The following is a 450-nucleotide window of genomic DNA, read 5'->3' on the forward strand; positions in this document are numbered from 1 at the left end:
TTCAAACCTATTTCAGCCCCATCATTTCTATTCCTTACAATAAATAACTTCCTCCAGTCAGAAGTCGAATAACAAAGAGAACTTTCTAGACTACCAAGAGAACCCGAATTCTTAATGGTTACAAATGGATATGTGTCCAGAGGAATGCAGCCACAAGATCTACTTTCAATGAAGTTTGAGAACCCAAACCTTTGAAAATCAAACTGAGGGCCTTCTGTTGGAGCACTGGTATCTGTAGCAAGGCTAGGTGGATTTGTAGCAAGGCTAGGTGGATTTGTATCAGCAGACGAGATCTTATAGGAGGCTATCTTATCCAAAAAATTTGTCAGCAAACCAAATATGTATGGGTAGCAATGGAGTTCAGCGCCCCTCCAATAGATTGTATACTTCTTAAAAACAAAATTTTTACTTTGAGAAACCTTGCAATTTAAGCTGACAGCAGCCTCAGGA

The sequence above is a fragment of the Camelina sativa genome, chromosome 20 (assembly GCF_000633955.1).
Source record: "Camelina sativa cultivar DH55 chromosome 20, Cs, whole genome shotgun sequence".
Classification (NCBI taxonomy): domain Eukaryota; kingdom Viridiplantae; phylum Streptophyta; class Magnoliopsida; order Brassicales; family Brassicaceae; genus Camelina; species Camelina sativa.